The sequence below is a fragment of the Triticum urartu genome, chromosome 5 (assembly GCF_003073215.2).
Source record: "Triticum urartu cultivar G1812 chromosome 5, Tu2.1, whole genome shotgun sequence".
In the NCBI taxonomy this organism is placed as follows: domain Eukaryota; kingdom Viridiplantae; phylum Streptophyta; class Magnoliopsida; order Poales; family Poaceae; genus Triticum; species Triticum urartu.
The window spans coordinates 567,541,526-567,566,761 of NC_053026.1; the positions used below are offsets into that span (position 1 = coordinate 567,541,526).

The following is a 25,236-nucleotide window of genomic DNA, read 5'->3' on the forward strand; positions in this document are numbered from 1 at the left end:
TGATAAGACATAAATGCCCTTCAATGATATGACCGTTAGGTGGATAGATATTTTGGGACAGCTGGCGCATAGCACAGCAACGGTCGGAATTTTGAGTAGTAAAATCCTCAGGGCTATCATGTTCCTCACTATGTAGGCAATCTGCACTGGCGAATTCCTAACTCCTCAGTCAGGACAAATTCCTCAGAGACCAGAAGAACTTCATCTCTGTCACTGAAGAAATTGACTGAACTGTATGAGATTTCCAATGGCTTCACTCAAAGGGATTGGTAGGTGTAGGATTTTGAGTTGAGCATCACATGGAAATTTTTCCTTAGTATTTCCTCGACCCCCTTTAACAGTACGGTGTTTCCTATGACTCAAGAAAGAGAAAAACAAAACTATGAACACGAAAGTTCTTCAAGCTTCATATTTCTCGCATGAATATCAAGTCTTCACGGACACACCAATTTCTTCACTTTCAAAGTCTTCATGAAAGTCTTCAGAAATACCAAAATCTTCAGTCGAAGAATTCATTTTTAGGGGTCGACTTTTCCTGTAAATATCAAACTCCTCATAGACTTATAGACCTGTGTACACTCACACACGCATTAGTCCCTTAACCTATAAGTCTTCAATACACCAAAATCACTAAGGGGCACTAGATGCACTTACAACCCTAGAGTCCGCTCCGCAATCGACGTGATGCACGTGACGAAGAATCTTTGTGTGACCCTTCTTGGCTTCTTGGGCGTGTATGGGAAGACAAAAGATACACCTGAGGCACGGGAGGACCAGCAATGTATGCACGAAAAAGACGGCATACATCAGGGTCATGCAAGCTACGCTCTTACCAAAGAAGAGAAGGAAATCTTCTTTGAATGCCTGCTCAGTATTAAGGTACCGTCTGGCTTCACGTCGAATATAAAGGGAATAATAAACATGCCAGAGAAAAAGTTCCAGAACCTAAAGTCTCATGACTGCCACGTGATTATGACGCAACTGCTTCCAGTTGCATTGAGGGGGCTTCTACCAGAAAACGTTCGATTAGCCATTGTGAAGCTATGTGCATTCCTCAATGCAATCTCTCAGAAGGTAATCGATCCAGAAACCATACCAAGGTTAGAGAATGATTTGGTGCAATGTCTTGTCAGTTTCTAGTTGGTGTTCCCACCATCCTTCTTCAACATCATGACGCACGTCCTAGTTCACCTATGTGAAGAGATTAACATTTTGGGTCCTATATTTCTACACAATATGTTCCCCTTTGAGAGGTTCATGGGAGTCTTAAATAAATATGTTCATAACCATGCTAGGCCAGAAGGAAGCATCTCCAAGGGCCATGAAAATGAGGAGGTCATTGAGTTTTGTATTGACTTTATTCCTAACCTTAAGCCGATTGGTGTTCCTGAATCACGGCATAAGGGCAGACTGGATGGAAAAGGCACGCTAGGAGGGGAACAAATAATATGTATGGACGGACATTCTCTCACTAAAGCACACTACACAGTTCTACAGAATTCCGCCTTGGTGGCTCCGTATATGGATGAACACAAGAATTTGCTACGCTCCAAACACCCGGAGTGGTCTGATCACTGGATTACACATGAACAAACTAGGAGTTTCGCCAGCTGGTTGCAGACACGTACCATGCATGACGCCTCTATTGAAGATGACATGTACTTGCTGTCCCAGTTACCATCTTCGAATATAATGACTTTCAAAGGGTACGAGATAAATGGTAATACATTTTACACGATCGCCCAAGATAAGAAGAGCACCAACCAAAACAGTGGTGTCCACTTTGATGCAGAAACCAAGACGGGAAAGGAAACATATTATGGTTATATACAAGACATATGGGAACTTGACTATCGACGTGGTTTGAAGGTCCCTTTGTTTCGGTGTAAATGGGTCAATATTACACGAGGCGGGGTAACGGAAGACCCGCGGTACGGAATGACAACAGTAGATCTCGACAATCTTGCGTATGCAGACGAACCATTCGTCCTAGCCAATGATGTGGCACAGGTTTTCTATGTGAAGGACGTGTCTACCAAGCCGAGAAAAAGAAAAGATAAGGAAGCGAATGCATCGTACGATGAGCCAAAGCGGCACATAGTTCTTTCTGGGAAGAGAAACATCGTGAGAGTGGATGACAAGACAGACATGTCAGGATATTATGAAAAGTTTGATGAAATTTCTCCATTCACAGTGAATATTGACCCGAGCATCCAGTTAAATGATGAAGATTTTCCATGGCTACGGCGCAAAGGGACACACGCGAAGAAAAAGTTTCACACCCAAAGATCTAGGATATGATCGGCTTCACTATCATCACTTTCTTCTGTGTTTCACACCCAGGAGGGAATCTCTGTAATAGTTAGGGTAGCTAGTTATGTATTTTGGCATTTGATACACGAAGAAATTTTATGTGCAAACAAACTGGATGCACTTCGCGTACAAAATGGACAATCTCTTTCGAAGTATCAGGGTTTCGGATGAAAACTCATCTGTTACAAAGGCATTTCATTTTTTTAAATAACCTAAGCATTACCAAATTGAATATAATGATAAAACACACTAATATTAAACATAATAAAAAAGAATCACTGAAAATTCTATTTTCAAAGTTAAGTTATTCACAAACTAGTGATTCACAGAAATTTCAAATAATTCAAAATTTAAACTATTTAAATTTGACAACTACAGGCACTAACAGAAAGTTTGTAATTTTTTGTACCTAAAGCAAAAATATTCACAAAGAAACTCTAAATACAGCAAAAAAACAACTCAAAAATAAATAAAACAAAAAAATAAAGCAAAAAAAACAAGAAAATAAAAAAGCCCGCCAACTGGGCCAAAGCAGCCTGCATACGACTAGAAACCCAACGTGTTGTTGGGCCAGGATGCAGGCTCACAAATGCCCTGTAGGCCCACAGGGCAGCACAGAACAGGTAGGCCCAGTAGGCCTGCTTTGGAGAGGAGCTCGAGAGAGTTACCGCACTGGGGCTTATAAACCAGTGCGGACGCCCCTCGGCTAGCGAGGTGGGACTAAACTTGTCGCACCGCACCTGCGCCAGCACACTCCCTTTAGTACCGGGTCGTGGCTCCAACCGGTACTAAAGGGGGGTCTTTAGTATCGGTTGGTGCCACCACCCGGTACTAAAGGGGTGCGCTTCCCGCCGCTTCGCCTGGCCAAAAGAGACCGTTAGTACCGGTTGGTGGCTCCAACCGGTACTAAAGGTGTTTTCTATATAAGAAAATACTTCGAAAAATTTCGTCAGTTTCCTTCTCCACTTCCTTCTACTCCATCGCCGCCGCCCAGTCCTGCGCCGTCGCAACCCCCGTCGCGCCGTCCCCGTCGACTCCGCGTCGCCCCTGTCCTCGTCGTGCCGCCCCCGTCATGTCGTCCGCGTCGCCGGACCGTCCCCGTCCACGTCCCCGCTCCTGTCCGCGTCGCTGTCGCCGTCGCCTCGACCTCTCGCACGCGTTGTGAGCCCCTGTCCCCCCTCTCCTCCCTCCAATCAAAGCCGCCGCGCCGCCGACGCCGTCGCCTTGGCTCGCCGTCACCGTCGCCTCTACACACACATGCATACACAAACACACACATACACACAAACACACACACACACACACACAATGTTTTTAGTTTTTAGTTTTTCTGTTTTTAGTTTTTAGTTTTTTTCTGTTTTTCTGTATTAATATTATAGAAATGTTAGTTATATATAGAAATGTGTTAGAAATGTTAGTTATATAGAAATATTAGTTTTTTCTGTATTAATGTTATAGAAATGTTAGTTATATAGAAATGCTAGTTTTTTCTGTATTAATGTTATAGAAATGTTAGATATATAGAAATGTTAGAAATGTTAAAGAAAAATTAGTTATACAATTTTAGTTATAGAAATGTTAGAAATCACAATCCAATCATTTAAAAAATGTTACTTTTGCGGCATATACTATTTGTTGTCGACGATGCCCCGCCGGCATCCTCGCCGTCGACCCGTTCGCGACGACGTCCTGCTTCAGAGGACCATGTCCGGGACTGGGCTCCGCCGGGCTGGCACTGGGAGGTGCTACCTTCAGAGGCGCGACGCTTGGTGAGGAACCCGGCCCCAGGTCCCGTCGTCGACCATGATCTCCTTTGGTGGCGTTCGCGTGGGCCACTTTCGGTGCGGAGGGAGCCGGCCCCGCCGGAGGTGGTACGTCGCCGTGTCAGGGAGGAGGACGAGCACGCCCATCGCTACATGGCTGCTATGGATGTCAGGTTCTCCAATACCTGGCAGGTTCTTTTAGGAGATCACCCGAGCTATGATCCAGTGATGGTTCCTTCTCTTTGGGTGTCCACCGCCCGCACCTCAGGAACCGCGAGTGGCCTAGATTACTCTGTAGTATTCGATCTTTATTAGCTTGCTAGCTAGCTAGCTAGTGATGTATTCGATATTATATCTATTCTTCGAGACGATGTATTCGAGGTTATATCTATTATTCGAGACGATGTATTCGAGATTATATCTATTATTCGAGACGACGTATTCGAGATTATATTCGATGATGCTTATTATGTACTATGATTGATTCAGTTTTTCATTATTAATTGATTGCATCCATGTATTGTAATTTGAATATATTTCTTTTGGATTAGTTAAATAAAACCTATGGTGGACAATACCGGCAGAGAGGGAGAAGAGGCCCTCTTCAATATCATACGCAATCCTCGCGGGCCAGATGATGATCAGAATGAAGAAGATTATGACGGCTCCGAATATCTAAACAACACCGGGGAGGGTGATATGATATTCGATCGCGACGACCGAATTGATGAAGTCATGAACTATGAACATGACGAAGAAAATGTTGATCTTGAAACAACAAAGACTGGCAAGGTATATATATTTATATAAGCAGGCATCTGGTGATCATCACATGTTTTAAATGACTTGAAGATATATTAACGAATCGATCTTTCTTCTTTCAGCCATCCGGATCGAGCAAATCTTCAGGCAACAGGAAACGAGGCCCGAACAAAAAGTTGAAGGAGGGCGTAAAGTACAATATCGAGGCCATCAAACCTAATGGCGAACCATTAGCGCCTAAGAAGATTGCGGACAAGTTCATTCGTCAGTGCGGAGTTCTTGTGAAGGACCAACTCCCGATCTCCCTTCAAGAATGGAGAGAGCCAGCAAAGCCACGTCCAGGAGTTACTTTTGTCGACGACAGACAAAAACTTCTGCTTTGGGAAATGCTCATGGAACATTTTACCCTACCAGATCATTTCACAGATGCAGATGTGGAGAAAGTCAAGGACGCTGCTCTTAGGAAGATGGCGGTTGCATTCAACAACCACAAGAATCGTGAATGGGCCAAGTACGTCAAGGGAGGAAGGAAGACTCCAGTATTCGAGGGAACACTAGAGAAGCAAAGTGCTCATTGGGACGATTTCGTGAAATTCAAGGATTCGGAATTATCTAAGGAACGATCGAGAATAAACAAGGCCAATGCCGCAAAAAAGGATAAGTTCCATAAGCTGGGGCCAGGTGGCTGTGCGATGGGAATGCCTAAGTGGGATAAGTCTGAGAAAGAGATGGAGGATGCAGGTGTCACTCCAGAAACATTGAGCTAGCCCCCCAGGTGCAGGACTTGGTTCTATGCGCATGGGGGGAGTTGGACCCGAAGACAGGCAAAGTTTCGAAGAAGGCATATCTGGACGAAGCCGAAGATAAGCTACTTGTTGCAATAGAAGAGGCTCGATCGGGGGTGTTCCAGCCCAACAGAGAGAACGACGAGCTTACGCGTGCCCTGGGAAATCTTGAACACCCGGGAAGAACACGAGGCATGGGCGCTATTCCGTGGTATGAGGGGTTTTCGGACTAGAACGCCGACTACAGAACCCGTGCGAGAAATAAGATTGCGGAGGAGAAGAAGAGGAAGATGGAGGAGGAGCAGAGGAAGCTAGACTATGAACGCCTTCAAGGCCTAGAATCAGCGCACGCGGACTTGGCAGTCAAATTCCAGCGGCAGCAGGAGCAGATCGACTCACTTAGCCAGCAAAGGGGGCCTCAACAGCTGCAGCAGCTAGCGGATGATCCAGCATTGGATAGCACCGTCCCATCCATGCCGAGAAGTAGCATGGGTTCCGCCCCGGGTGACGCATTGCTGGATAGCTACCCAGTGGATGACATCATGGAGAACACTAACTGCGAGCTACACTTCAAAATGAAGAACATATCCATGAAGGTGGTGGACGCCCTTGCTTTTACAAATCCCCCCGAGGCAACCTTCCATTGCAACCCGATTCCAGCGGGCTATGCTCATGTCTTGGTTGATGAGGTGGTGGACCAATATTCAGGGCTAGAGCTTGACATCCTGGAGGTGACGATGAGCACACACTGGGAGAGGCCAACCATCGTATCATCCTATGGAGAAAGGATTGCATTATCTTTCGAAGGCCCCCGACACCGCATTATCCGACTCCTCGTCGAAGTCCGCCACCGAGTCAGCAGACTCCCGCTCCTCCAAGTCCACCAAAGCGTCAGGCCACTCCTCCTCCAAGTCCGGCACGGCTTCAGGCCACTCATCCTCCAAGTCCGGCACAGCTTCAGGCCACTCCTCCTCCTCCAACTCAGCCACGTCAGCCGTCTTCGCCGCCTCAGCAATCACGGAAGAGAACCGCCTCAGCTATGGTGCGTAGCGGTACAAGTCGAGGTAGTACTGGAGGTACAGGCGGAGGCAAGCGATTTCAATATGGTCCAAGCCTCGCGCCTCTTCCGCAGAGGCCTTACGACAAGTCCGAGGAGGAAAACGTAGCCATATCGAAGGCCGAGGTGGAAGCCCATTTTGCACCGAAACCGCCACCGCCGCCAAGGGAGAAAGTGCCTGAGGAAAAGATTGACCACTTCATTCGTATGGCTAGAGCACCAGCTCCCAAGCCTGTTGACACAGACTATGAGCGCCACATCAAGAAGTTAAATCGAGCACGTCTACAGAAAGAAGCGAGCTCGAGCTCGAGCAAATCAGCTGGCAAAAGGAGCGGTAAAACCGTTCCCCAGCTGGGAGAACAGGCGGCGCAATCAATCCCCCCGCTTGTTGTGCCAACAACACATGAGAGTAGGCGCGCCCAATATTATTGTGGGCAAACCGTTAACGTTCCCGGGCTGGGCGATGTGGTAATAACCAAGGAGCATATTGAGCAGGCTGAAACGCTCATGATCACTGTTGGATAACTCCTCGATATCGAGCCCATGTCTTCGACTAGAGAGGAGGAAATAAAACGGAAATATGTCCGGGGCCAACCTTTGGTCGAGCCAGACGTGGTCAAGAAGCTCCCAACGAGAATGTATGAATTGCATCAATGGTACATGGACATTACAAAGATTTTCAATCGAGAGTCCCTCATGGTGAATGTCGAGAAGGATCATTACTACCATGAGACAGCTGTGTCCGTTGAGTATTCAGAACTATTTCAGCTATACAATCAAGACGCACTCGACAAATCTATCGTCAGTTGCTATTGTCTGTAAGTGATTTCTTTCTGTAATTTAAGTCTCAAGCTAGCTGTAGTGATCATTTTGATCAATCATTACCTGTAATTATCCTCACTATATTCTTTTCTGTGGTATTATGCAGGATGAAGATTTATGAAATGAAAAAAGGTGGACGCTATGGCATTGGGTTCGTTGACCCAAATACCATTAGTGAATACACATGGAAATTATATCCATATTACGAAAAAAGTGTAGAGGAAATCATGCTAGAGTTCTTCAAGCGCCTCAAATACAATGAAGATATACTACTTCCTTACAACTTCGAGTGAGTCACACTGTCTTGTACTACAAATTCTATTTTTGCCTACTAGCTAGCTACATGTTTTTGCTTACATATGCCCGCTTAATTAAGACATGCAAACGTGTGTGCATGCAGATTTCACTGGATCTTGTTAATCATTAAAGTTGATGAAGGAACAGTTGAAGTACTAGACTCACTACTTAAGAAAGCAAGTGACTACACCATCGTGAAGGGGATAGTCAACAGGTAATTTCAATCATTATTAACTATATCTCGGCCTATTTAATTAGTTCGTCATTTCCTGATAACAACTATTTAATAACCCATTTATTCATTTTCTTTGTCGGCGGGCAGGGCTTGGGCAAAGTTCATCAGGGCCACTCCAGGACCATGGAAACAAAATATGAAATGGTATCGACCCCAGGTAAGTAATTAAGTAGTACTAACTAGCTGCCATCTCTTTAATTATCATGCTTGATTAATTATTATATGATCAAATTCCATTCTCGTAAAGGCCCTGAAGCAGGCGCCGGGGAATAATCTGTGTGCATACTATGTTTGCGAGAACATTCGCATGATGGCGTCCAAAAGGAGCAGATCTCAAAGACAGGAGTGGGTACGTTTGTCGGAACACTATTCACAATTTTTTTACACCATTATCGATATCTAGTCACACAATTAATACACATGCATATTGATCTCCTTCTTAACAGTTCAAAGAGGTGCAGGAGAAGCTCCTACCAGAGGACCGCATAGAAGCAATTCAAGAGGAAATAGCGGGATTTTTGCTCGACCAGGTCATAGATCCCAAGGGAGAATACTATTACCCGCTACCGCCCCCATGAACCACTTCCAATTGTTATCGTGCTCCGAAGGCACCAATTAGGCTAATGCCACTGGCTCCGAAGGCATCAATTAGGAGAAATTGTAGATAGCTAGCTAATTATATATATATACATGTGTGTATATATGTGTGAATTAATTAATGGTGGTTGTGAGACATTCGATGATATATATATATAGGGTCGCGCTATTCGTTGCTCAAGGTGAAGAATTGTTATTTCTCACCCCAGCCATCCCCAAGGAACGTAAGGAGGTAAAATTACACCCTGAAAAATGGAACCGGTCTATGTTATGGAGCTACAAAAGAAACGCAACAAACAAAGGTTTAGATGTAAATTTATCTCACACACGGGTGGCCCGGTACCAAAAAAGCCTCAGCCTTGCGAGGTAATTTTTACCTCACGCGAAAAACACCCCATGGATCGTGGGAGGGCTCTACATTCTCCACACCATCTCTACCAGGTCACCTCCACTATCCGGACCCGTTCCTCGTGCAGCCATAGCGGTTCTTCTCCGGATGCCAGCGGAGCAGGTTAGTCTATCCCTATGTTGGCGTGCCGGCTCCGGTGTCTGGGCAGAAGGGGAGGAGGTCGTCCCACAGCGGGATACCGTCTAACGGAAGCAGCGGCGCCAAGTCTTACAGGGCCGCACTCTGCGGCGTCGGCGCTCTCCACGAGCTCCACTATTGTATTGTCTCCTAGCCTCACCTCCCTGATTGAATCTGGATCTAGAGATTTCATCGGCGCTGTTGAGTAGTCATGCTCCAGTTATCATCGGCCTCCTCTTCAAGCTGGTCACGATCGACCTCCTACTTAATTGTAAGTTGTGGCTGGCTCCTTCAAACGTGGCTGCCTCCACCCCCCTAGTGACATTCGTACCTACTTTTGATAAACTGAAGCTTGTTTGTGTATTCAGAGTGCATCAGATTTTTTTTTGTCGTGAGTTGTTATATAAGCAGTGGTGCTAATTAGTGCACTCTTCAAGAATCACTTGTCCCTGTTGTAATGAGAGCAGAACGAGGTGCCCATGTTATGTGAAATAAAAATGCTTATGTTAAGGTCTTATAAGATTAGAACAAGTCGATGCATGTATCTTTTTGAAATTAGTGACGAAGGTATCAATAGCTCATTTTGTTGTGGGAGCGCCGCTGAACATTCAACTGTTTTTTTTGTGTTGTTTTTTAGAAGTTTTCATATAATGTCTGAAGGCTTAAGTGATTCTTAGTTCATACAATGACCTTGTTCTTGCTGCGTTTCAATTTTGTGTGCTAATCTGATTTTGAGTTCTCTTGGTTTAATTAAGAACCAGATCAATATTTTCTAGGTAAAGTTGAAGCTTTATTGATACAGGAAACCATTACAATTATTTTACGCAACACTTTCTACAGGCTCCGACACATGCAAGGTCCAAATAGAACCAGACCCTCAAACTCTAATCTCAAAAAGGAAAATTCTTTAGTTTTACATGGTGTCACAGTGTTGCAACTGGACATGACAGGCAACTCTTGACCAACGTGTTCCTAAAATGCTGACTTCAGATGTTCACTCTGACAAATTATTGATGCAGAGAAATAATGAGCTTCTGTCAGTTTTGCATGTTAACAAATCTTGCTTGTTATTAATATCTATCAATTTTCTCTGTGAGAATTACAATTTTGCATATTTCCCAACTGTATTCTCTTGATACGAAGGGCATGGATAATACAGATCAAAATTTCCTTCTCATCCGCATGCAACTTCAGATATATGTCTTTTATACATGTCATTTAGCTGGTGAGATCTGCATCTTTGCTTTGTAGGTGGCAAGTGAATCAAGTAATTTAGTACGGACTAATAAATTGCAGAGGGCGGGGGGCACAGATATAGCATCACCAGGAAGCATGTGGAGTGGTGTAGCGGCAATGGCGGGATGCTCGTGCCACTTACGAGAACGAGCACAACCACAACCATGTGCAGCTACTCCATCTGTCGATGCTTGCGTGCAATCAGAAGCTTGACTAAAGCCGTGCCAATGCCAGAAGAAGATAGAAGAATTCTGAATCCTAATGCCATGGAGGACCATGGCATTCAGTTGGACTTTGGTTATTCAGTCTAACAAGATCTGGATAGAACTGAAATTTGTAACGGGAAGACAGATTTCACCATCGTGTTATCCTAGTAGCAAAGTGTCTTGTTCAGTGTATCTGAGAAAAAAAATGTTGCTTTCTTGGTCTTGGATTCATGCTCTGCAGTTTCCTCCGGTGTTCTACACAACAAGTTGTCTACCGGACCACATTGTGTGTTCTACTCATTAGCAGTAGACCACACAAAAAATTTCCTGAGCGTTGTTGCCAAGACATAAAAATGACATGAGTACATCGGTGTAACAATGAACAAAGATGGTCCGAGTTTACATAAAAATTACAGAGCAATAAGTTTGATTCATTGCTTGACAAAGTAGCACGTACAAATTCAATCTATAGAGAAAACTAAGTTCCTCTCGTCCTTCTCGAGATGGGCAGTGGTTCAGCCATGACAAACTGCGGACACTGGATTTCGAATTAGAGGTTACAAAACCACATTGGATGACCCTACAGTTTTTGCTGTATCTCCAGTTAGCCTTTACAACATCCACGTCTGGATGACCCTACAGTTTCAGCAAAGGTTATTGAAAAGGTTCCAGGGCCTGGACAATAGTTACATGTACACGTATATTGCAGCTCCTCGTGACTTCTCCGTCGTGTTTCCAAGGACAAAAATGTAAGCTGAAAAGAGAAGCATTAGTTTGAAAGGTAATCTTCATAATCCATCAGCCACATGTTACAAGGAACTACATAAATATTAGAAAAAATAAATAAATATTAGACAGAAATAAATAGACGATTATCTATGGCAGTGGTAAAAAGTTCCCAAGGACAAAGAAAGTAATCATATTTCAATAGATAGCTCTGAAAAATCCAAAGAATGTGTTAACGATGAACAACAACACCGACGATTCCCTAAGCACTTGACGACAACAATAGATACATCTGTAATACACATTCAATTGTATGTATAGTTTGTACTTTTTATAGGTGCGTGTTTTGTACTCTTAGAAGTTTCTTCATTGGCCTTCTCAATGTACTGTGAGGTGACAAAACACTCATGCAACCAGAATAATATTTCCTGTTCAATCCTACTAATACAACTCGATGCTTTACAAAATTCCAATATCATGGAGTGGAGATACATCAATAGGAAGGTCTATCATCCGTAACACTTGTTCAACTGTATCATAGCTACACCACCAAAGACTATCTAAATGCTACCAAAAACACTCATGTCCCCGAGATACATAATTGTTCTACAAGGGGAATTTTTTTTCCTATAGAAGTTGCAAATAATAAATTGATCAACAATATTAGGCATATAATTACACATTCTAAAACAGAATACTACCTAACTTGAAAGCTGATTACTGTCGAACTTGATCTTCAAGCAGCTTAATTTGCAGGTGACCAGAAATTTTACATCAACTTATCTATTCAGCAATCTCTCCAGCGACTGAAACATTATTATCCATGGGCTGTAAGCCTGTAACCAACATAGTATCCTATTAATAGTACTGTACCCTTTAGGTTCACTTTTCTTCTAACCAAAACATGAATATTTCTTCTGGTTATTAAAGACGAAGACATTGCTCTGTAATTCTCTATCCCTCATACATTAACCGTCATCCGCTTGAACAGATACCTGAAAAACAGAATATTTTCAGTTCTTAGAAGTATACGAATAAAAGGAGGCCACCAACAAAGAAGCACATATAACACTTAGGGCCCGTTCGGAAGCTCTCTCGCTTCCCAAGTGGCCAGCTTCTCGGCCAGCCAGCTTCTCACGGGAGGTGATAAGCGTTCGGCAGCAGCGGCAGATTCTGCTCCGTCAACATGGGCCAGAGAGGAGAGGACCCCATAGTCAAATCACCCTGCGAGGACGCTGGTTCGCTCCGCTCATATTGAATCGTTACGCATGCCACTTCGGAAGGGCATTGGGATGTAATAAAGAGCAACTTCTGCTCCTGGTTTTCACGAAGCTTGGGCTGGAGTAGCTCCAGAAAATTGCACTGCGTCCAGAATTGCTCCGCGGAGCAGGCTTCTTGAAGCTGCCGGTGTTCGGCCAGCTCCTCGCCCGCTTTCGGAGAAGCGCGGAGCCGGAGCACTTCCGAACAGGCCCTTAAAGGATTAGCAGGCTTCGGTATCCTAAACTGGAAACAATGTCAAAATCAAAGATATCATAGAGGGATTTTGGATGCACGAAATTTATCGGAATCACATGAACCCATAACACGCTGGCTCCATGGTATGAATCAAAAATATAGAGAGAAATAAGATAAACAGGCCAAACTCTGTAATCACTGTTTCAATGCACACTAAACCGTGTCTTTTATCAAGTTGTGTGAGGTACAACACTGGAAGTCATCATATTGAACTAGACATTGTCTGGCACCAAAGAGTCATCAAAATGAAACACATAATTGACCAGGCACACATAATTACTTGCCAAAAAAGTACATTCCAATATGATTTATGCTACCAAAAACAAACAACCTGAATGAAAAATGAAAAGTTATTGTTATAGAAGATTTTTTTCCTGGACTAAGGGCGGGTTAAAAAATTAGCAAAGTTTGACAGGCTTGATGAGGGTCATGGTCCACCTCATGGTAACTAAAATAAATCTAACTCGGCTTCCATGAATATTGACAAGCTAGGAGATGGTCCGTGTATACCAACAAATGTTTCCAACCAGCCACATACAAAAATCTAGCGTACCATATGGATTCAGCCACATTCACGAGCTAATGTACAAATTCTGATAGACAAGGTAAGAGATATGGGGCCAACAAAAAATAGGAGCATGTACAAGAAATACATATTCCAAACTTGCATGCGACATCGATTGCATCGCTTGTTTACATCGACGTAAAATAGGAGCACATCCAGCTATATCGTTCTGTTCAGTGTGTATCAACAGATCAAAACTACAAATAAATAGGTCCTTAACCATTTATCATTCGCCTTAAGCTCGGTGTAAAAATGTGAGAAGCAAACCTGAGAAAGTTTAGTGTACTGCAAGTTTATGTCGTGCTTTCACAGAAGGTTAGTGCTTCTATGAATTGGATAAGGAAAACCATATTCTGCATCTTGCCATTCGCTAGTTGCTACCATGTCTCACTAGAGAGTTCTGCAGCCTCACTATAGTGTTCAGGACGAGTCAACGTTTAAGAAAAGACACATTCATGTCCTTTAGCAAGATCCTTGAATCAAAAGTTTAAATTTCAATCTATTCAGAGGTAAGATCAGCCCCGATGACAGTGTTTGAAGGACTGGAAACCTAACAAAACGGTATAGGGAGTTAGTGAGATTGTGCATTAAGATAAAACTTAATTGGGCTTGAATGATTTGTACTTCTTATTCGGGAGTGATTTCTTCGTTGCTCGCAGCATTTGTCTCGTTCTTTCAAATTTTCTTGTGTTTTATCCTTTATGGTTTCCTTCAGTGCCTTCTTCTACAACAAAGCAGATGCAACATAATTAATGGGATGACCATCCTAAATATAGTAGCAGCATCCCAACTCCACTCTAAGTGAAAACGGTTGGACATGGCTCTTTGTTTTTCATACTAGTGGAGCTCCAGGGAAGAAAGAAGGAACAATTCATCCAAAACAGAGAGGAAAATAGGAAACAGGGCTATCACATTTGGCTGGATCGAAGAAGATACTAATGTTGTTCCTCCGCATCGTTGAGCTTCTCCTCTTCTTCTCCTCCTGCATGATTTCCACCTCCTTCAAATGATCCCACAATCAAGCGAAGGTCTACTCCATCACCCCCTCAAACACGCAAGCTCCCCTCTTTTCTTTCATCTCCTTTCTTGGTCTACTTCCTCTTTCTTTGTCCATCCTCAAAAAATCAAGAACCCTAACCCTAAAAATTCAGAAATTCATGGAGGAAAGGGGAAGGAATAAGAGGAGGGAGACCTTAACGGTGAGAATACCTCCGGCGGCGTACAGGGACGCCGGAGAAGGTCGTTGCCGTCGCCGAGCTCGCACTGTATCGCCGCACTGCCCAATTCGCCTCCTGATCGCTACCCCATGAAGAGGGAAAGGGGGGAGTACTCCACGTACGAGAGGCGAGTAGCCCTTGTCTCCGGGTCGTCCCTCCGGCACCATCGCCTTCACTGCCGCCGCCTCGACAATCGTCGGAGAGGAGGGTCCGGGGAGAGAGGGACGGTGTCGAGCCCATCCGCACTAAAGTGAAACCGCCCGTAGCTGATTAGAAAGGATATAGGTGTTGGGGAGTGGGCTCCTCCTACGGTCCTACTGTACCAGTCAAGCGCTCCTACAAACATAAATTTACAGCAGTGGAACATAATTTTACATCGGTCAAGATTTGCTCCGACCGTGGCTCGGTTGATGGACTGGGGTGAAGAATTACTTATTCTTCACCCTGGGTTATTAATAGAGTTTCTATATATATATATATATATATATATATATATATATATATATTATGATCGGTTCTACTAAAAATTCTATTTATATATATGCATAACGTGTATAATATGTAGTATCATAAAATACCAGCAAACGAAAAAGAATTAAATGGAAAACACAAAATTAAATGAAAAAGAAATCATAAACCCAACCCCCCCCCAACCTTTTAATACCGGTTGGTGTCACCAACCGGTACTAAAGGGCTCCCTGCCCCCGAAGCTGGCTCGTGCCACGTGGTTGCCCTTTAGCACCGGTTCGTGCTGAACCGGTACTAAAGGGGGGGCCTTTAGTGCCCACACTTTAGTGCCGGTTACCGAACCGGCACTAAAGGGCCTTACGACCGGTGCTATTGCCCGGTTCTGCACTAGTGATCATTGGCCCCTCAACATATAGTTGGGATCTATGTGAGGAATAACTGTATTACCGTCAATACCTCAAGCCCCTCACATGGGAAGTTATTCAAGGCCGGTATGTTGATTCAATGAGAAACATTTCCAGGCATTAGGGGGAGAATTCAAGTACTATAAAGAATGACAGGAAATTAGTGGAATGTTCAACACATTTCTGCCTCAGATCCACATACTCAAAGATCTGAACCATGCGTTCAGAAGATTTGCAATACATTGCGAATAATCTGCCATATTCATTTACTGACTATAAAGGTGTCACACAATCCTACAATCCTGCAAAAGTACGCCTAAAAAAGTGGAGGTACCAACAAAATCCACTCCACTCCTCGTTCAAAGCAACAGGAGGAGATGTATGGCAGAAGTACATCAGGATTCACCTTCTCGCAAGTAAGGATATCAAGGCTTGTGAATCAGTAAATGCAAGTCAACTTCACGTTGACAGACACCTAATGGGTAGTATACACCCAGTGGACGGGAAACCTCCACCAACCCAGGTCATAGTGCACACAATGACCGGGATATCGGAATACCCGACTCAATCGCATTGGGAAATCGCGAGCAGTCACCATGGGTAACGATATTTCCATCAACTATATATTCATATATAGATTCTGGAGAATCATATAACTGGAAGTCTGCAATTGTCGACATACATTTCTCAACTAGATTGCAAAACCTTTCATATGATTCAGATCCAAAGACCATGGCCATGGCAAAGTGTGAACAACACTCGGACTGAACTCAAGCAAAGGGTATAATCTAGGTAGAAATAATCTTGCTCAATAAATGGGAAGGTATTCATAAGCAATACCTACACCAGTTTTCTTCTGGAAACGGAATTTAGAACAATGAGATGGTGAAACATAGAGCAAGTATTGTAGCACAAGGGTTCACGCAGATACCCAACTATTCTCCGGAGGTGGAATCTCTTTCCGATAACTTACATCATTGGCAATACAAAATCATGCAATTGATAGATGTAGTGATTACATATACATGTGGATCACTAGATTCAAACATAGATGGTTCCCAATGGAGTCTCACTTCTGAATCGAAATGCAAAACGCAACATACAATGTGTAAAATCAATAAATCACCATATGGCTAATTATTGTCGTTACATTTGATACAACCGACGTAGTGAGTTCCTTATTCACAAGGATTACTCCTAAATTAATGATTATCCATGCATGATCGTCATATGCAAGGATTACTCCTACAATGACAAATCGTGTGATGATCTAAATGACAGAATTTGAGATGAAGGATTTGGGTAAACCTCGAGCACCTTCACTCATGCATTATGGTACACCATGTTGTCTATATCCAGAATATATTGGAGAAATCCATTGTGGACAAATATTATCCATCCGCAACTCTCATGGCAGATCTTTCTCTAGACGTAGAGAAAGATCTATTTAGACCGAGAGATGATGGAAACGAGATATTGGGACTCAACGTTCCATAATGTCATTGGATCCACCAAACACAGTTGGTCGGGACTCAAGAATATCTTTTGATATCTAAGGCATCAAACATCTAGTCCTGGGTTTTCAATTTCAGAGAAATCTGAACACCAATATCATTGGATACATTAATCAGATCCCCACCATGTCAGATCATAGACAAGCTTAGTATTAATACTACATCCACCGATCATTATCTCAAAGATAATGTTACTTGTGTTCGTCCGGATGCAAACAGATTATGAAGCAAGCAATATCACTATATTGCTCATCTTGCAAGTCAAATCATACAACAAACTTCTACGTTTGTTCACAAAGTCTCTACCAACTTCGGCATCGAGAAAATATTCCTGGAATTAGTATTCGACGGCTTTGAGATATGCAAGAATCAGGGGGAGTATCTTCCTGAATTACTCTTGCTCAATGCATCATATTATACTCTTTTTCCCTTTATGACTTTACTTCACATGTTCTCATTAAGGTTTTTAATGAGGTAATATTAACACAAGATCATATATCATATTTTCTATTTTCCCCACCGGGGTTTTTAAGAAAGTATATACGACATATTTATTGTCCTCTTAATTCTATGGGTTTTCCTCATATCGAGTTAAAACAGACAATAAACATTATATGTTGCGGCATTTTCTTCTTATTTTTCTCACTGGATTTGAAGGAGTTTTGGCAACATATCAAACACCATACTCCTCATATTTTTCTCACAGGATTTTTGGAGGAGCCTCTAATCAAGATGATGATTCTGGATGGACACTCGTTGTCCCCCTTGCTTGGCTCTTCCTCTAACCGGTTGTTGTGTAACAAGTGAGTAGGGCCCAGTAGAACGCCCATGAATTTTTCTCATCAACTTGATGAATTAATTTTAAGATATAGGACTTCCCTATTAGAACAGGTTGCTCAAAGGGGTCGCCTGTTCTTCTTGTTAAGAATAAAGCGACGTCATTAGCACTAAGAGTCGTCACGTGTGTCCAAAGCGCCGTACGGACGTGAACGTCCGTACAGGTGTCTTCTTGCGCCACAGGCGCCTGTTGTAAACGGACGCCTCTCCAGAGGCACCCCAAATCCTTGTATAAAAGGGGCTTTGCCCAGAATCAATAGAACACAAGTTTTTCATCAAATCTTTGCACGTTATCAGCCACGCTAGCCTCGACCAACAAAGCACGAACAAGAAGAGACGAGAAGGTAAGATGGCAGGGATGAACCTGCATAGAATCACCTCTGCCCTTGTTCGATTCATTGGACGGGAGATCCGTCGATCTGCCAGATGCCACAGTGCTGGTGCTCCTCGACATTGGGGCCCAGGCAACGGTCCCTGTGGTCGTCGTGGTCGCCATGGTCGTCAGGAGCACCCTGGCCCCGCCGCCGCAGAACAGGCAGGACCAAGCAACTCATCTGTCGCCGTCCACCACGCCTACCAGGCACCCCCGATGCCGGCCTTCGTCACTCCGCCAATGGACGGGGCTCCCGCCGAGGCTGCAGCCTCGTTCCTGGGCGAGGAGGAGTTCTACAACGCCGCCCAGGCCTCGCCACCGCCGGGGGTCTTCTTCGGCAATGGCATGGACGCAGGCATGGCCTTCTGTCCAGTGCACGGATATTGCCACGACCGGGTTTTCCAGACATAAATTTCCAGAAAAGACCGTCGTGCTCATCAGCCCCAGGATTACTGTTAGCTGATGAGGCTCCAACTTGATACAGAAATTCCAAGCAAAATACAACATATGTAGTACAAGACCATTCTGGCCTGTGAGTACAACAATTGGGTTTCTAGTGGTTGATGGCGGAAGCGGTTTGTGAGACATCAGTGTATGGGACTCCAATTCCCACGGGAACAGCTGACCAGGTTAACTCCTATCTTCGCGAGGCTGCTATCACCGTTGCTTAGTTTCCGGGGCTGTCACCGCAACGCTCCTCTCCATGCAGAAATCTGGCCAAGACAATAGCCAGGGACAAGCCAGTGAGTACTTTGAATGTACTCGCAAACATCATGAACACTGGGATAATATAATTGATAATCATGCACTGAAATATTCTATGATCACATCGTCAGTCACAAATAAAATATCTTTTATGCATGCAAGCAGGTTATTTATATGCAACATGAATAAGAACAATGTGAGTGGGAATAAAATGCCGCAGTCGGGCGTCTGAGCGACACCACATAAAGGGCTTAAAAGAAATGCCACAGTCGGGCGTCTGAGCGACACCACATAAAGGGCTTTAAAAGAAATGCCACAGTCGGGCGTCTGAGCGACCACATAAAGGCTTTAAAAGAAATGCCACAGTCGGGCGTCTGAGCGACACCATAAAGGGCTTTAAAAGAAATGCCACAGTCGGGCGTCTGAGCGACACCACATAAAGGGCTTAAAAGAAATGCCACAGTCGGGCGTCTGAGCGACACCACATAAAGGGCTTTAAAAGTAAATAATCACAATGAATATCCAGGAGGTAGAACCGTCCCAGGGATACTCAATAATACAAATAATGCAACGGGTTAGTCCATCACAAAATAATAATAAGGTCCTCACAAGTAACCAGTCGGTATCCAAGTTTGGTTTGACAATATTTCACCTCCGAAGACTGACACTAAGACCAACACTTGACCCATCCCAGACTGTAATCCTTAACCATGGACACGGCTATTCGAATAGGTATAACATCTCTGCAGAGGGTGTACTCTTTACCCACGAGTAACGGATTCCTTTAGTCCATCGGGACTAATTCCGTCTACGGCCTTTTAGTTGAAAACACGCCTAACTTGCACACACCAGCTTAACTCATCGGTGTCTGGAATCACCCACGACACTTGTTAAGCAAAACTCTAAGTGGGGAGGCTACAACCTCGCGTAGCATGGGATCAAATTTATATCGCGCGCTCTAAGGGGTGGCCTCCCCTCTCGGTCCCAACCGGAAAACACCCATGCCCCCGGACCAGGTGGCATGCTACCGGCTACAACCGATATCTTCCACCATGGCCTCTCTGTACGGTGTGTGCTTGAAAGGGGTTGACGACTTACTGAACCATACCCTACCTGCGGCAGGGACAAGTGGTAGTACATAGCAAGTATGGGGGTTACTGGAACAAGACTCGGTCTACGGTCGACTCAGGAGGTTTAATAAGTTCCCTGCATGACATGTAAAAATATATTTCAATCAACAAAATCACCACTCAATATACCTTACCATGCCACCGGACATAACCGACGGGGACCGGCGACAAGCTCACCCACCCAAGGCAGAGGCTTTCCCGATTCCTTTCCGGCATGCATGCAAGGCACATGAGGGTGATTACCATCACAATATATTCATTTCCAACAGCAAGGAAATCACTAATATGCTTCCATGCAAATGATCATGTCACATGAAATAACAAGTCCTCTGAAATAAGGTGGTGTTATAAACGTGTCAAATAACACACCAAAAACATTATGCCAGGGTTCAGAATGCTTGCCTTTAAGTTGTGGAGGGGTGAGGTGCTCTCCAAAACTTTTGAAAGTTTCTTCTCTCTCTCCAAAATCCTATTTTAAAATATATTTGAATTAACACACAATTTCAAAAACAGTACAAAAAAGTTGTTTGGAAAATTTTCAAATAAATCTTAAAATAAACTAGACAATATTTGAGAGATGTAGGAAAAAGAATTAATTCATTTGGAGTTATATTTAAAAAGTTATAGGCAGTCAAAGTTGTGGTCAAAATCTGTTATTTGAAATAAAACAGAAAAGAAAACGTTTCGAAGGGGAATACGCTTTCGGAGCGGGGAAAACGTACTGGGGGGATTTACGCCTCACTTAAACACGTGGACGGCATGGTGAGACACTGACAGTGGGTCCAGGAAGTCCCACTAGTCAGGTTTGACTAGTCTCTCTTTCCCCCTCCTTCCCCTGTCCCGAGCGGAGGTGGAGCTCAGGCGATCGTCGCCGGCAACTGGCAGCTCTTCGCGGGGCCCCGAGGGCGGGGATGGATCCGCCACTCCAGTGTGGTCCTCCCGGTGGTTGCCAGGCCGGTGGGGACGGAGGGAGCTGCCGGCGGCGAGCTTCGCGGCGGAGGTGGCCTCGGGAGCAAAGTGAAAATTTTCCCGCAGTGAGCCCCGATCAAAATTGAGTAGTGGGAATGGTTCACGGGAGAATGAGGAAGTTCTTGGTGGAGAGAACGGAGAGTGGGAGGCCCTGGGTGGTGCCGAATTGGCCGGGGCAGTGGCGGCGGCTGCAGTTGCCGGAGATGAGGAAGGGGGCCTCCCCGGGTCGATTGGCTGCCACGGGAGAACTAGGGGAGCATTCTAAGGTTGCCTGTGTGCTTGAATGGGTTCGGGGCCTCCTTTTATATCTCGTCGAGGTCGGTTTCGCGGCGGCCGGATGAGGATGCCGGCGAACCGCCTCTCTGTAGCTTGCAGGGCAACGTGGCGTGGCTGGGGATGACGGCAGGAGCTAGCGGACGAGTGGGCACTGCTCCAGGGGCGAGCTGGCGAGCGGGAGTGGCTTTGGCGGCGCCGACATGGGCAGAGGCTGTCGGGCGGCGGCGGCGGCTAGCGCTTGGCCTGTCGGGCGTGGCGAGGGGCGGCTTGGCGCGTTGCTGTGAGGAGGGTAGCGCATGGCAAGGTGCTGCAGAGCGGGCCAAAACCGTGGGGGCCAGCGTGTCGGCTCGGGCACGGGTCGTGCAATACGCGCGCTCTGCTCGCGCTCCGGGCGTGCACGGGACGTGCTCGACACAATGCCAGAGCACGCTAGAGGTCGCGGTCGAGGCTGGCAATTAACAGACCTAGGCTAGGGGCAACTGGGAGCTTAGTGGACATGCTTGTTTGATCAGAGGTGCAAGCTCACAGTGCATTGCCAAAACTCAAGTCAAAACTGGTCATGCTCTCCAGGTGTTTGACAAAATGCCACAGGCACCTAGGCTCTTCTTGGAGGGGCCAAATTTTTGGGGTGTCACAACACTACCCCCCTTAAGAAAAATCTCGTCCTCGAGATTTGTTAAAAGCTGTTTTAAGAAGAACAATAAGCAGTAAAAATGTGGCTACAGTGCGAGGGCAATAAGTGGTGAAAAACCACAGTGTGAATACTGGTGCTGCATGGAAAAGTCTACGGTTCGGGACAAAATCGTGAGATTTCTACACTGGATATAAATTTAGAATAACTTCTAAATTTAAATATACGCTGGTCGTACCCGAGAGCACAGTGCTCTCTCTGGCTGACAGGTGGACCCGGGGTCCACTGTCAGTCTCTTCTTCTCCCTCTGGTTCTCTCTTCTTCCTCTCTCCCACGCGCTTTCTCCACCGGCGACGTCTAGCGCGTAGGGCATCTAGGCCGTACCGCGGTAGTGTGCGGCGTGCTAGCTGCCGTTGCAGCGTGCACTCACCTCGCGGGCCAGCGTGCTGTCGGCACTGCTCGCGGATTCGTCTCCGAACACCGGCGATCGGGCGACGAGCGGCGTTGGTGGACTTCGCCCACCATACACCGAGCTCGAGCTATAAAACGGCCGGGGTGCCTCTCTCTTCTTCCTCACACCTGGCCTCACTTCTCCTCCTCCTTTCTTCATTACTGCTTACAGAAGCTCGGGTGAGGCTCTAATGGCGGAGGCGATGCCGGACTGGTTTGTGATCTTGATATTTGGAGGGCTGGCGACACTACTGGGCTCTCTGTGCTCCTGTGCGCGATGATCCTCGACGATCGTCGCGACGCTGCTGCTCGGGTGTTGGCTCTCCGCGGTGGTGGTGATCACGAGGAGTAGATGAGGTGTGCCGGGTGCTAACCGTTGTTAGGGGGTGATTAGTTAGATGTAACACCGTTGCAAAGTTTTGCAAACAGTGTATGTGTTCGAAGGATTACGGTTGTGAGGCTGCTGCCGTGGTGTTGCGAGAAGTTAATTTATCCACGCCGTGAGAAGGTGCAGACGTAGCAACTCAGGAAAAGGAAATCTCACTCCAGGATTTTACGAGGGAAAAACAGTTAATTTAAAGGAGCATAAACCACAACAAAAACTACACACATTAGTAGAAGCCAATTAATTGACTTGTCGTACAAACTCAGGGTATCACGCATAAGTTACACACATAAATAAATGTTGCAATAATGAACACCGCAGCGATGTTCTAAAATGGAAACGGTAACTGGACGGGGTCCCTAGAAAACGTCTCTGGTACTGGGATACACTCCTCTTCTATCGGGGAAAGTGGATTGACCAGTCGATGAACGTGTCTCTCCTGGTCGGGCCTTAGTGCTCTGCCGATGGCGATCTGAGGATTTAAATCTGCGAGGCTCTGAAGATATTCCATCACACGTTGGGATAAATGCTCTTGAGCGATGACGTACTGGACAAGGTTGGCCAGGACTGGGTCTCTCTCAATTCGTCCACCGGGAAAAGACGTCACTCCTCCGGGTGCTGCACGGCTCGGGAAGTAATAATACCCTCGTTCGCTGGCATAGGGTACCGCGAATCGAAGGCGAGCAAGCGCTTCGTATGCAACAGCTTCTATGGCCATCTGTGGGGTTGGCATAGATTTCCCCACGAAGGAGACTTCCGTTGGATCTTGGTTTGAGTTTACGGGAGGGATGTGTACTGCTGCCCAATATCTCGAGGTGGAAGGGGTAATTCTTGATTTGAACAGCTCGTACTGGGGTGGCTGGGTAGCGCCCATGGTACTGCAGGTAAAATCCCGCAATATCTTGACAAAACTACCTGGGGTTGCATCTGGGGTTCTCAGATAAATGTTAGGGCTCGGCATGGCAAGAAATGGTTGTGAGGATGGTGCACAAGATGAGGGGTGCTTGGCAAGGTCACGCAGTGGCCTTTTATAGCACCGGAGCTGGGTCATTTTTACCGTGGTGAATGGTAAAGAAAATTTCTCAGCTCTGTTTCAAGGGTCGAGGTCAAGCCACGGATTCACACATCTCACTACAGTGATGTGTTACTGTGGGGTTGACGGGGTGATTTTTGGTAACTGTGCCCAGGATAGAAATCTTATACTGCATACTGGCGTATCCAGGCAAGGCCACTATTAAAATAGAGGCACGACAATAGGCGGCATTTAATTACCAGACCACACGATTACAACGCGAGGGTACACTGGGACTCGATACGATTCGGGTGACATTAGTCTACCTCGTTTACATCCAAGCGGGCGTGCCTTGAGGCTCCTCCACGGGTCTCATCGTCGGAATTAGCTGGAGTGGGTTGAGGGGCTGTAGGCTCGGGGTAGCGATGATGACCATCTCGGGGATTGTTGGCCACAATCCCGTTGGAGTGTGCTCCCAATATGCGACGAAGCACTTCTGGGGTTATCGCAGCACCTTGGCCGATGGCTGGGGCAGGCCTCAGGGACTCGATCGGGTGTCCAAACAGCACGACTGGGTTGTCGGCGTTGGGCTCGTTCTCTTTTCTCGCTGGGGCTCAACGAACCAGCTCTCCACGAGCTGCGATTAGATCAATAGTGATTTGATCGCACAGTTCCTCTAGTGCATTTACGTAGCACACTAGGTGCAACAATGCAGGATCCGTCTCATGATCTCCGTTGGCAACTTGGGGTGGTCTACCATACCCTTCACGTCTGGGGTAGAAGTGGAACGAGCGACAGTTAACTCTAGGCGACAGGTGCCGGAGATGAACTATGGCCTCTCGAGCAGCTAGTTGGATGGCTTGAAGCTCAAAGGAAGTTGTCCTTCCGGTGAACCTGTAGGGGCGCTCGGGCTCTAGACCCCTACCGTAGATGTGTACAGTGGCCCAGAATTGACGGTTCTCACCGCTCATGGGTCCTTGGTACACAACATATTCTGGGGGCTCTTCTAATGCATAGGCACGACAGGTGAGGTTTGCGAGTATGGTCACAAAGCCTCCAAGGTTGGTTTCTGTGGTCTCATTGTGTACGACAGGTCCAGGCATTGTGGCTCGGTTTGGAGTAGAGGCGGTGATGTGCTGTGTTGGGGCTAGCGTGCCCCTTTTTATAGGAAAAAGGGGGTGGAGTCTTCCCTTGCACGCTTGCGAGAAAGGACTATTTAGGGGCCGGTCACTGGTGTATGAGTGACAGGTTAGGTTGATAGGTTGGGCACCGACTGCCAAAAAGTGTTGGGTCACTGTGTGGCTATCTTGCACGAGAAGCTTGGCTGGGGTTTGGTTATGGCTTGGTGGGTGGGTTTGCCTAAGTTTATAGACCCGGCTAAGATAGGATTATCCAATGGTCAGCCTGGCTCTGATACCAAGTCTGCCACGACCGGGTTTTCCAGACATAAATTTCCAGAA

The 25,236-nt window shown here is 45.7% G+C and overlaps 1 pseudogene; it reads left to right on the forward strand.

Moving 5' to 3' along the window:
- The window catches only part of LOC125507396, a 29,644-nt pseudogene extending 27,373 nt beyond the window's left edge, over positions 1-2,271 (forward strand).
- Positions 2,272-25,236: the final 22,965 nt, after the last annotated feature.